This window comes from Triticum aestivum, chromosome 6B, assembly GCF_018294505.1.
Source record: "Triticum aestivum cultivar Chinese Spring chromosome 6B, IWGSC CS RefSeq v2.1, whole genome shotgun sequence".
Taxonomy (NCBI): domain Eukaryota; kingdom Viridiplantae; phylum Streptophyta; class Magnoliopsida; order Poales; family Poaceae; genus Triticum; species Triticum aestivum.
In genome coordinates this window covers 551385242-551398173 of record NC_057810.1, presented here as the reverse complement: position 1 = coordinate 551398173, position 12932 = coordinate 551385242, and positions in this window count along the sequence as shown.

The following is a 12932-nucleotide window of genomic DNA, read 5'->3' as shown; positions in this document are numbered from 1 at the left end:
GTTGAGTTTGTTGTGAATGAAGTTTTTGATAAAAAGAGAAACCATGATATGAGAGGAATTAAGGAGATACAAAAGTTCAAGCTTGGGATGCCCAAGGCACCCCAAAATAATATTTCAAGAAGTCTCAAGCATCTAAGCTTGGGGATGCCCCGGTAGGCATCCCACCTTTCTTCTTCGGCAATCATCGGTTAGTATCGGTTGAGCCTAGTTTTTGCTTCTTCACATGAGTTGTGCTATCCTTGCAATGTCATTTTGTTTTGCTTTGCTTGCTGTTTGAATAAGATACCAAGATCTGAAATTCTTTAGTGAGAGAGAGTCTTTGCATAGTTGCATAATTATTTAGCTACTCTTTGATCTTCACTTATATCTTTCGGAGTAGTTTGTCGTTTGCTCTAGTACTTCACTTATATCTTTTAGAGCACGGCGGTGGTTATATTTTGAAGAAATTGCTAGACTCTCATTCTTCACTTATATTATTTTGAGAGTCTTAAACAGCATGGTAATTTGAATGAAAACTATCATAGGAAGTGAACTGGATGCTATGATCAATATGTTGCTTGATAATTGTTTTGAGATATAAAGGTAGTAATGTTAGAGTCATGGTAGTGGGTAATTATGAAATTGAGAAATACTTTTGTTGAAGTTCGCAAGTACGGAAGCATGTACGTATGGTAAAAGTTGTGTGAGAAATTTGTTGCATGAGGTACTCTTTTGATTGTCTTCCTTATGAGTGGCAGTTGGGGATGAGCGATGGTCTTTTCCTACCAATCTATCCCTCTTGGGGCATGCGTAGTAGTACTTTGCTTCGAGGGCTAAGTAGACTTTTGCAATAAGTATATGAGTTCTTTATGACTAATGTGAGTCCATGGATGTACACACACTCATCCTTCCACTTTGCTAGCCTCTCTTATACCACGCAACTTTCGCCGGTATCATGAACCCATTATTTACCTTCCTCAAAACAGCCACCATACCTACCTATTATGGCATTTCCATAGCCATTCCGAGATATATTGCCATGCAACTTTCCACCGTTCCATTTATTATGACACGTTTCATCATTGTCATATTGCTCTTTGCATGATCATGTAGTTGATATCGTATTTGTGGCAAGGCCACCTTCATAATTTTCATACATGTCGCTCTTGATTCATTGCATATCTCGGTACACCGCCGGAGGCATTCATATAGAGTCATATCTTGTTCTGTCTTTGAGTTGTAATTCTTGAGTTGTAAATCCATAAAAGTGTGATGATCTTCATTATTAAAGCATTGTCTCAGTGAGGAAAGGATGATGAAGACTATGATTCCCCACAAGTCGGGATGAGACTTCGGACTTTACAAAAAGAAAAAAAGAAGAAGAAGAAAAAAGAAAAAAAAAGAGAGAAAGGCCAAAAAGAAAAAAGGGAAAGGCCAAAGAAAAAAAAGAGAAAAATAAAAAAATGAGAGAAAAAGAGAGAAGGGACAATGTTACTATCTCTTTTTCCACACTTGTGCTTCAAAGTAGCACCATGATCTTCGTGATAGAGAGTCTCCTATGTTGTCACTTTCATACTAAGTGGGAATTTTTCATTATAGAACTTGGCTTGTATATTCCAATGATGGGCTTCCTCAAAATGCCCTAGGTCTTCGTGAGCAAGCGAGTTGGATGCACACCCACTTAGTTCTTTTTGTTGAGCTTTCATACATTTATAGCTCTAGTGCATCCGTTACATGGCAATCCCTACTCACTCACATTGATATCTATTGATGGGCATCTCCATAGCCCGTTGATACGCCTAGTTGATGTGAGACTATCTTCTCCCACTTTTTGTCCTCACAACCACCACCATTCATCACCATAGTGCTATGTCCATGGCTTACGCTCATGTATTGCGTAAGAGTTGAAAAAGCTGAAGCGCGTTAAAAAGTATGAAACAATTGCTCGGCCCGTCATCGGGGTTGTGCATGATGGGAGTATTTTGTGTAATGAAAATGAAGCATGGCCTAACTATATGACTTTGTAGGGATAAGCTTTCTTTAGCTATGTTATTTCATAGGACATGATTATTTGTTAGTATGCTTTGAAGCATTATTATTTTTATGTTTTATAAGCTTTTATCTTGAATCATTTGGATCTGAACATTCATGCCACAATAAAGAAAATTACATTGAGAATCATGCTAGGTAGCATTCCACATCAAAAATTCTGTTTTTATCATTTACCTACTTGAGGACGAGCAGGAATTAAGCTTGGGGATGCTTGATACGTCTCCAACGTATCTATAATTTTTTATTGTTCCATGCTATTATATTACCTGTTTTGAATTATTATGGGCTTTATTATGCACTTTTATATTACTTTTGGGACTAACCTATTAACCGGAGGCCCAGCCCATAATGTTGTTTTATTGCCTCTTTCAGTATTTCGAGGAAAAGGAATATCAAACGGAGTCCAAACGGAATGAAACCTTTGGCAGCGTTATTTTTGGGAAGAATATCACCCAGGAGACTTGGAGTTCACGTCAGAAGAGCCTCGAGGAGGCCATGAGATAGGAGGGCGCCCCCCCCCTACTGGGCGCGCCCCCTGTCTCGTGGGCCCCTCGAGCACCCCCCGACCGACTTCTTTCGCCTATATAGTCCCACGTACCCTAAAACATCCACAGAGAAGATAGATCGGGAGTTCCGCCGCCGCAAGCCTCTGTAGCCACCAAAAAACCTCTCGGGAGCCCTTCCCGGCACCCTGCCGGAGGGGGATCCTTCACCGGTGGCCATCTTCATCATCCCGGCGCTCTCCATGACGAGGAGGGAGTAGTTCACCCTCGGGGATGAGGGTATGTACCAGTAGCTATGTGTTTGATCTCTCTCTCATGTTCCCTCTATGGCACGATCTTGATGTATCCCGAGCTTTGCTATTGTAGTTGGATCTTATGATGTTTCTCCCCCTCTACTCTCTTGTGATGAATTGAGTTTCTCCTTTGAAGTTATCTTATCCAATTGAGTCTTTTATGAGAACACTTGATGTATGTCTTGCCGTGCTTATCTGTGGTGACAATGGGATATCATGTGCCTCTTGATGTATGTTTTGGTGACCAACTTGCGGGTTCCGCCCATGAACCTATGCATAGGGGTTGGCACACGTTCTTGACTCTCCGGTAGAAACTTTGGGGAACTCTTTGAAGTACTTTGTGTTGGTTGAATAGATGAATCTGAGATTGTGTGATGCATATCGTATAATCATGCCCACGGATACTTGAGGTGACAATGGAGTATCTAGGTGACATTAGGGTTTTGGTTGATTTGTGTCTTAAGGTGTTATTCTAGTACGAACTCTTGAATAGATTGATCCGAAAGAATAACTTTGAGGTGGTTTGGTACCCTACCATAATCTCTACGTTTGTTCTCCGCTATTAGTGGCTTTGGAGTGACTCTTTGTTGCATGTTGAGGGCTTGTCATATGATCTATCTATGTTATTATTGTTGAGAGAACTTGCACTAGTGAAAGTATGAACCCTAGGCCTTGTTTCCTATCATTGCAATATTGTTTACACTCACTTTTATCATTAGTTACCTTGCTGTTTTTATTATTTCAGATTACAAAAACCTATATCTACTATCTATTTTGCACTTGTATCTTCATTTCTTCGCCGAACTAGTGCACCTATACAATTTACCATTGTATTGGGTGTGTTGGGGACACAAGAGACTCTTTGTTATTTGGTTGCAGGGTTGTTTGAGAGAGACCATCTTCATCCTACGCCTCCTACGGATTGATAAACCTTAGGTCATCCACTTGAGGGAAATTTGCTACTGTCCTACAAACCTGTGCACTTGCAGGCCCAAAAATGTCTACAAGAAGAAGGTTGTGTAGTAGACACCAGTAAGTAATATGACTATTATCGCCCAGAACTCTTTGTGTTCTACTCGTACATAAACATCTACGCATAGACCTGGCTCAGATGCCACTGTTGGGGAACGCAGTAATTTCAAAAAAAAAACTACGATCACGCAAGATCTATCTAGGTGATGCATAGCAACAAGAGGGGAGAGTGTGTCGACGTACACTCGTAGACCGAAAGCGGAAGCGTTTCAATAACGCGGTTGATGTAGTCGAACTTCTTCGCGATCCAACCGATCAAGTACCGAACATACGACACCTCCGCGTTTAGCACACGTTTAGCTCAATGACATCCCTCGTGCTCTTGATCCAGTTGAGTACGAGGGCGAGTTCCGTCAACACGATAGCGTGGCGACGGTGATGATGATGCTACCGGCGCAGGGCTTCGCCTAAGCTCTATGATGGTATCATTGAGGTGTGTAAGTGTGGAGGGGGGCACCGCACACGGTTAAGAGAAACTTGTGTGTCATCTGGGGTGCCCCCTGCCCACGTATATAAAGGAGGGAGGGAGAGATGCCGGCCCTCCTAGGGGTGCGCCAAGTGTAGGGAGTCCTAGTAGGACTCTCAAGTCCTAGAAGGATTCCCTTTCCTTTTCGGAGTAGGAAAGAAGGAAAGGAGAGAGAGGGAGAAAGAAAGAGCCGCGCCCCCACCCCTTGTCCAATTCGGTTTCGGAAGGGGGAAGGCGCGTGCCACCTCGTGCCCTTCTTCCCTTTCTCCACTAAAGCCCAATAAGGCCCATTAACTTCCCCCGGCGAATTCTCGTAACTCTCCGGTACTTCGAAAAATACTCGAATCACTCGGACTCATTCCGATGTCCGAATATAGCCTTCCAATATATCGATCTTTACCTCTCAACCATTTCGAGACTCCTCGTCATGTCCGTGATCTCATCCGGGACTCCGAACAAACTTCGGTCATCAAATCACATAACTCATAATACAAATTGTCATCGAATGTTAAGCGTGCGGACCCTACGGGTTTGAGAACTATGTAGACATGACCGAGACACATCTTCGGTTAATAACTAATAGCGGAACCTGGATGCTCATATTGGCTCCTACATATTCTACGAAGATCTTTATCGGTCAAACCGCATAACAACATACGTTGTTCCCTTTGTCGTCGGTATGTTACTTGCCTGAGATTCGGTCGTTGGTATCATCATACCTAGTTCAATCTCATTACCGACAAGTCTCTTTACTCGTTCCGTAATGCTTCATCTCGCAACTAACTCATTTGTCACATTTCTTTCAAGGCTTATAGTGATGAGCATTACCGAGAGGGCCCAGAGATACCTCTCCGAAACACGGAGTGACAAGTCCTAATCTTGATCTATGCCAACCCAACAAATACCTTCGGAGACACCTGTAAAGAATCTTTATAATCACCCATTTGCATTGTGACGTTTGATAGCACACAAGGTGTTCCTCCGGTATCCGGGAGTTGCATAATCTCATGGTCTAAGGAACGCGTATAAGTCATGAAGAAAGGAGTAGGAATGAAACTGTAACGATCATAATGCTAAGCTAACGGATGGGTCTTGTCCATCACATCATTCTCCTAGATGTGATCCCGTTCATCAAATGACAACACATGTCTATGGTTAGGAAACATGACCATCTTTGATCAACGAGCTAGTCAAGTAGAGGCATACTAGGGACACTATGTTTTGTCTATGTATTCACACATGTACTAATTTTCCGGTTAATACAATTCTAACATGAATAATAAACATTTATCATGATATAAGGAAATAAATAATAACTTTATTATTGCCTCTAGGGCATATTTCCTTCAGTTTCATTATGTGGTGTTGTTTTGTTATAATATCATCTTTTTTTGTTGTTTACAGACTTGAAAGTATGCATATTTACTTTCCAAGGAGACCAGTAACTAGTTTGTGTCACCTTGTAGAGGGGGTACAATGAAGATAAGATTGAGAATTTCCAAGTGCAAGATGTTAGGAAGGAGCCTTGCAAAAGAAGAAGGAGCAGCGCTGAGCTTGTTCAACTAGTTAAGGTAAGTCACACTGTATTACAATTACCAGGACACCCTATTTGTCTGACATTGTGCTTGCGTAGGGTTCTTCACCTGTAACCCAGTCATTGGGCCATTGGTTAAACCCCCCTCCAGTCACTACTATATGATGTTCTAATTTTTTTGTAACTCAGATGTATGTAAACACATTTTAATGTGTCTGTTCATTCATTATGAATGTAGTCTACTTTTAAATATCTAAAACATCTTATAGGAGTGAACAGTGTGAAACTGCTTCCTGCCATGGTAGAGTTGTCAATGTCATAAATGTCATAACCAAACGCATATTCACATCATTAGCCTCCCTATCATTACTAGGATATTGATTACATACTAGTCAAGATACTTAATGGGGGGCAAACAATATTACATTACTTGTTCCTTTATATAGTAAATGTACATAGGCCATGGATGTTATTGAGGCATGCATGTATGCATGCTGCCAACTCAACAATTCAATTGCTTGTTTGTTTCAGGCATAGTTAAATTGCTCTTTTCAATTGCTTTATTTATCCTCAGTTAATGAGATGCCCAAATAATGATGCCTGATGTTGGGTACTTGTATAACTATTAGTTGATATAATTAAAGGCCTTACCATTTAATTATTCCGGTGAAGTGTGCCTTAAGTTCTGAAGTCTATTAACCAACTATTACTGCATGAGGCTCACAATCTAGTTTATACTAGGCTAATGATTGCATAGTTTTCCTTGTTGTAGTAGGTTTGTATGAATCCCTCTGCCGTTCATTATGCTCCCTAAGACTTTAGTTGAGCTATAGAATGGCCAACTGCTTGCTTATATGCAACGTGCTGTCTAAATTTATAACATGTCTGTGTTTTGGATTTGCCCCAACATCATGCTCCTCTGGTGAGCTAAGAGAGATTTTTGTATGCGGGCTGCACAAACTACCATTTTATAATTTTTGAAATATCACCTGCTTATGCTTCATGACGTGTAACATTATTTTTAGTCCTGTTTTGCCATGTACAAAATAGTCTGTCTTGCTCGATTTACTGTTGTAACTATATTTTTGCCATAGTCATGTGTATTTATAGAAACATTTCAGGATGAAGTGATATCAACACAAAGATCTGCGAGCAGTGCGGCATGGCCGTTACCAAATGATTATGGATTAGAATTGGAATGTGTTGATGTTCTCGAGCATCAACTAGCGGTGGCAAGACAACGTGTACAAGATTCTGAACATGCAATCAACAAGTTGAGACTGGACTTGCAGATATTAGATGCAGGAGTCAAGAAAATGAAACGAGAGACTAGGGTAACCATGAAGGAATTGAAGATTTTGCAGACTGAAATTTGTGCTATCTGAATCCGGCCAATCCTATTTTCTGAAGAGATTATAGTTCAAATGGTAAGTTATGTTGATGTGCGTCCATGATGTATGAGCTATATTTGCCCAGTGTATGTAATTTAATGTTTGTGTATGCTTTATTATCACTGGTGCTGAACCATAATACCAAGTGCGTACAATCGGCTGTAATTTCTTTATTGTATAGTGTAGGATTATTCTACGTTTCCATGCCTTGGTCTCTTTATTGTATAGTGTATGTTTTTTAGAGGTGATAGTATAGAGTAGAATAATTCTTTGAATATGCTATATCGTTTAAATGGGGGCCAACTCGCCCAAACATTGTAGTAACCATGGCCCTCCACGGGCCGTACGATCCATGAGCCATCTACGGGACGTACGATCCGTGGGCCTTCTATGGGCCGTCGGATCCGTGGGCCATCGGAGCCATGGGAGTTCTATGGGCCGACGGATCCATGGGCCTTCTATGGGCCATATAATCGTTTCACCAAACATGGGCCATACCATTCGTGGGCCAATAACGGTCCGCTAAATGGGCCGTAAACGGGCTAGAGTGGAAGTTGTGTGTTTTATGGCCCGACCATAACGGGCCGTTAGTAGGTCGTATTTGATGACGCTATGAAAACAACCCAGTGGGTTAACGAGCCACAAATGGGCTGACTGTAACCACGGGCTGAATTTGGCCTACAAGCGGGACAGGCCAGTAACGGACCGTAAGTAATCGAATTCTGAAAATAAGCCCAAGAATAAATTGGCCTTTAGAAGGCCGAAAATTAACACGAGATGGAAACGGCCGACGGAATAATGGACCGTTAATGGGTATAGAACAATACACTGTTCAGTATGATCCAGTTTCTTCTCGGGCCTTTAGTGGACCCGGAGTTACAAAGGGCCTCCTATGGGCCAAAAGACGTCATGGGTCGTACATGGGCTTACATTGTGACGTTTGATAGCACACAAGGTGTTCCTCCGGTATTCGGGAGTTGCATAATCTCATGGTCTGAGGAACGCGTATAAGTCATGAAGAAAGGAGTAGCAATGAAACTGTAACGATCATAATGCTAAGCTAACGGATGGGTCTTGTCCATCACATCATTCTCCTAATGATGTGATCCCGTTCATCAAATGACAACACATGTCTATGGTTAGGAAACATGACCATCTTTGATCAACGAGCTAGTCAAGTAGAGGCATACTAGGGACACTATGTTTTGTCTATGTATTCACACATGTACTAATTTTCCGGTTAATACAATTCTAACATGAATAATAAACATTTATCATGATATAAGGAAATAAATAATAACTTTATTATTGCCTCTAGGGCATATTTCCTTCAGTTTCATTATGTGGTGTTGTTTTGTTATATAATATCATCTTTTTTTGTTGTTTACAGACTTGAAAGTATGCATATTTGTCTTCCAAGGAGACAAGTAACTAGTTTGTGTCACCTTGTAGAGGGGGTGCAATGAAGATAAGATTGAGAATTTCCAAGTGCAATATGTTAGGAAGGAGCCTTGCAAAAGAAGAAGGAGCAGCGTTGAGCCTGTTCAACTAGTTAAGGTAAGTCACACTGTATTACAATTACCAGGACACCCTATTTGTCTGACATTGTGCTTGCGTAGGGTTCTTCACCTGTAACCCAGTCATTGGGCCATTGGTTAAACCCCCCTCCAGTCACTACTATATGATGTTCTAATTTTTTTGTAACTTAGATGTATGTAAACACATTTTAATGTGTCTGTTCATTCATTATGAATGTAGTCTACTTTTAAATATCTAAAACATCTTATAGGAGTGAACAGTGTGAAACTGCTTCCTGCCATGGTAGAGTTGTCAATGTCATAAATGTCATAACCAAACGCATATTCACATCATTAGCCTCCCTATCATTACTAGGATATTGATTACATACTAGTCAAGATACTTAATGGGGGGCAAACAATATTACATTACTTGTTCCTTTATACAGTAAATGTACATAGGCCATGGATGTTATTGAGGCATGCATGTATGCATGCTGCCAACTCAACAATTCAATTGCTTGTTTGTTTCAGGCATAGTTAAATTGCTCTTTTCAATTGCTTTATTTATCCTCAGTTAATGAGATGCCCAAATAATGATGCCTGATGTTGGGTACTTGTATAACTATTAGTTGACATAATTAAAGGCCTTACCATTTAATTATTTCTTGAAGTCTGCCTTAAGTTCTGAAGTCTATTAACCAACTATTACTGCATGAGGCTCACAATCTAGTTTATACTAGGCTAATGATTGCATAGTTTTGCTTGTTGTAGTAGGTTTGTATGAATCCCTCTGCCGTTCATTATGCTCCCTAAGACTTTAGTTGAGCTACAGAATGGCCAACTGCTTGCTTATATGCAACGTGCTGTTTAAATTTATAACATGTCTGTGTTTTGGATTTGCCCCAACATCATGCTCCTCTGGTGAGCTAAGAGAGATTTTTGTATGCGGGCTGCACAAACTACCATTTTATAATTTTTGAAATATCACCTGCTTATGCTTCATGACGTGTAACATTATTTTTAGTCCTGTTTTGCCATGTACAAAATAGTCTGTCTTGCTCGATTCACTGTTGTAACTATATTTTTGCCATAGTCATGTGTACTTATAGAAACATTTCAGGATGAAGTGATATCAACACAAAGATCTGTGAGCAGTGCGGCATGGCCGTTACCAAATGATTATGGATTAGAATTGGAATGTGTTGATGTTCTCGAGCATCAACTAGAGGTCGCAAGACAATGTGTACAAGATTCTGAACGTGCAATCAACAAGTTGGGACTGGACTTGCAGGTATTAGATGCAGGAGTCAAGAAAATGAAACGAGAGACTGAGATAACCATGAAGGAATTGAAGATTTTGCAGACTGAATTTTGTGCTATCTGAATCCGGCAAATCCTATTTTCTCAAGAGATTATAGTTCAAATGGTAAGTTATGTTGATGTGCGTCCATGATGTATGAGTTGTATTTGCCCAATGTATGTAATTTACTGTTTGTGTATGCTTTATTATCACTGGTGCTGAACCATAATACCAAGTGGGTGCAATCGGCTGTAATTTCTTTATTGTATAGTGTAGGATTATTCTACGTTTCCATGCCTTGGTCTCTTTATTGTATAGTGTATGTTTTTTAGAGGTGATAGTATAGAGTAGAATAATTCTTTGAATATGCTATATCGTTTAAATGGGGGCCAACTCGCCCAAACATTGTAGTAACCATGGCCCTCCACGGGCCGTACGATCCATGAGCCATCTACGGGACGTACGATCCGTGGGCCTTCTATGGGTCGTCGGATCCGTGGGCCATCGGAGCCATGAGAGTTCTATGGGCCGACGGATCCATGGGCCTTCTATGGGCCATATAATCGTTTCACCAAACGTGGGCCATACCATTCGTGGGCCAATAACGGTCCGCCAAATGGGCCGTAAACGGGCTAGAGTGGAAGTTGTGTGTTTTATGGCCCAACCATAACGGGCAGTTAGTAGGTCTTATTTGATGACGCTATAAAAACAACCCAGTGGGTTAACGGGCCACAAATAGGCTGACTGTAACCACGGGCTGAATTTGGCCTACAAGTGGGACAGGCCAGTAACGAACCGTAAGTAATCAAATTCTGAAAATGAGCCAAAGAATAAATTGGCCCTTAGAAGGCCGAAAATTAACACGAGATGGAAACGGCCGACGGAATAATGGACCATTAATGGGTATAGAACAATACACTGTTCAGTATGAGCCAGTTTCTTCTCGGGCCTTTAGTGGACCCGGAGTTACAAAGGGCCTCCTATGGGCCAAAAGACGTCGTGGGCCGTACATGGGCTGGAAGTTATAATGGGCTAGAATCATATTGGACGGCCCAGATGACGCTACTAGGCCAAATTCAGGTAGGCTGCAACAGGCCGTGACTTCGCGGGCTGTAAACGAGATGTATGCGAACATGCCGTTAACATGCTTTCAGTGCACCGGCCTGCTACCTTTTGACCAAGTCAAATGAGCCGGCCTTTTCACCGAAATGAGCCTCTAATTGGGCCGTCCCATGTGTCGACGTATCATAGGCGCCTTCGGTTCAATGAGTGGATGATATTTGTCCCAACGGTGAGCCGACACGTGGTTCCTCTAGCCAATGAGAAATTTACACGTGGAAAATTCCTATTGGTCATGGCTGTTAGCGGGTTATCGGATCCAAAACCGGACCCGATAGCTTAACGGCGACCCGTTATGGTGGATGTCACGTGTCGGTCACCTTTGATGAAAGCACTTTCTTGACGCACGATTTATCGTCATGGAAGTGAACACTTCCGTGATGATAATTTTGATAATGTCATGAAACACTTCTACGATAACACATGTATGATTATTTTGATTCTGTCATAAAATCATCATGAATGTACATGCATGACAAAAAACGTGACCTACCGTGACAAACACGTATCATCACGGAAATGTATTTTTTTGTAGTGCATTCGGGGCCTAGTTGCCCCACCCTCCCATGGGTGCCGCCTATCTTAGTGTTGTTGCCGCTCGCCTATCCCTCTAAACCCTTACATCATGTTCTTCTACAGTGCCAGCATGACCCCCTCCCTTCTACACACAAATCGTCAAGCTCTGACTACTCTCCATTGACGTAGCCGCCGTTGGGCCGTCTCAACTCCCAGTCGCCACCATTAGAGGCCTCATTGATGTTCCTACACCTCGGTGCGCTCATCACCGCTTTTGCTGTTGGGATTGGGCCTCCTATCCTCTCTTAATCGAGTGACCTCAACCCAACAATCATGCATCGTACAAGAAGTTATCGCACCTTTTTTCTCCGCGAAGCATCGACGCTTATCTTAACACAATCGCCTGTTGAGGGAGTCCAAATCTTTTTTCTCACTATTGCATTAGGAACCGCAACAGACCTAAAATTTGAGCACAACACTCGGATTGCCATTGCGGATTTTTCGGAAGACGGCACCTAAATATCACAACTAATCTGCCTCCTTTCCCATCATAAATACCAACAGGCCACCGCAACAAGATTTGCTGATAGAGTTTGTCCTAAAATCAGTACCGCTACATGGTCGTTGGAAGAGCTATCTTTGCATGTTCCGTGCTGCCAGACCTGAAGTTATCACGAATCCAGTGCTTGTCAATCAGTTCAAGGTACTACCCAAACTGCAACCGGCACGGAAGAATAAACGATGGGGGTCCGTGGGCGGCATCAGAGGAGAGGACATAGCAAAGGGCGGGAGATTCCAATCGTCGCCAAACTGTATACAGCCTCCGAGAGACATTCCCGCCCAGCACCGCACCCTGGCTGGCGCGCTGGCGCCTCGTCGCACCACGCTGGAAAGCATGGGGGAAAGGAAAGAAGCCCCGACGCGCGCGCCTCCCGCCTCGCCGCGCATGTGACCAATTAATTTCGGGGCCGCGACACGGTGGTCCACCGGTCAGCCACGGGCGTCGTCGGGAGACAGGTGCATTTAGTATCGGCGCCGTAGGGGCATATTCCAAACCCGCGCCGGAATTAGTCCCGCCCACGACGCCGCAGCGGCCGTGTGCTTTTACGCTGCTGCCCTCGCGTAACGGGAAGCATCATGACATGCGCGGCGTTTCTTTCCCCCCTTTGATGAGAGAATCATCCGCGACAGTTGGATTGGATATGGTGGTGCGTCATCGCTCGTTGG